Here is a 944-nt window from a genome sequence, read left to right as displayed (position 1 = left end):
GGATTGATCTTCACATGGATGTGAGGAAACTTTCTGAAAATGAGGGAGAAACACTGGAAAAATATATAGAGAACAAGCATCTGACTCACTCCAGAAAAACTCATATCCTTCATAAACAAAATACATGGAATACAAAAAGTAAAAATCTGCAGCATCAAACAAAATAAAATTCACAATATCCGACATTATATAAAAAGGACCAGATATACAAGGAAGGAACATAGAGAAAGATGTTGGACACGGCGGTAGCTGATGCCAGGTGCCTTAGTTTGAAGCCACAGGACTGGACTGTTGCTTCTGAGCTGCCAAAAACTCCTGGAGGTGGACGTCTTTAATATATAGATCTGGGGCGTGGGCCGCGCGCGTCAGAACCTGTGAGGGTCGCCTGCACACATACCCACCTGTCTTCAAGCCCAAGCAGTCCTGTGTGCAACGGGGTTACAGTGACTGAGTGGCTGCCAATGAAGTAAGATGGTAAGACTGTATTACCTCCACCACCTGGAAACACCGCAGCTCCCTTTCCAAGGTGATGAAGGGAATTTCGAGCAATCTTTCATTGAAGAAAGGATGTAGGGCCTCCAATAATTTATTGACAAAACTGCTAGGCACCCACTGGCTCCAAATGAACACTGCCTACACACGTTCCTGCAGGAAGAGGCCATTGACAGGAACTTTGTCCCGGGAAGGAAAAGATTGGTGAGCTCCTTCCTTCGCCATTCTAGAAGTCCTGCCTAATTTATGTTTTAAACGATCATTTATAAGTGTTCTTTCCACACACACACAAAAATAAAAATAAAAGAGAAGGAAGGAAGGAAGGAAGGAAGAAAGAAAGAAAGAGACCAGGATGATATCTAAAAAAGAAAGGAAGCTATATGATATACAGAGCAGATCTGCATTTAGGGAATGCACTCCTTGGCTCTGGATTCCAGACTTTGATATTTTTA

The 944-nt window shown here is 42.8% G+C and overlaps 1 pseudogene; it reads left to right on the top strand.

The window, feature by feature from the left end:
• The first annotated feature begins 230 nt into the window (after positions 1–230).
• On the top strand, positions 231–735 carry LOC102498814 (sorting nexin-12 pseudogene; annotated as a pseudogene).
• The last annotated feature ends 209 nt before the right edge of the window (positions 736–944 follow it).

This window comes from Tupaia chinensis, unplaced genomic scaffold (assembly GCF_000334495.1).
Source record: "Tupaia chinensis unplaced genomic scaffold, TupChi_1.0 Scaffold000541_1, whole genome shotgun sequence".
NCBI classification, from domain to species: domain Eukaryota; kingdom Metazoa; phylum Chordata; class Mammalia; order Scandentia; family Tupaiidae; genus Tupaia; species Tupaia belangeri.
This window is presented reverse-complemented; position numbering and strand designations above follow the sequence as displayed.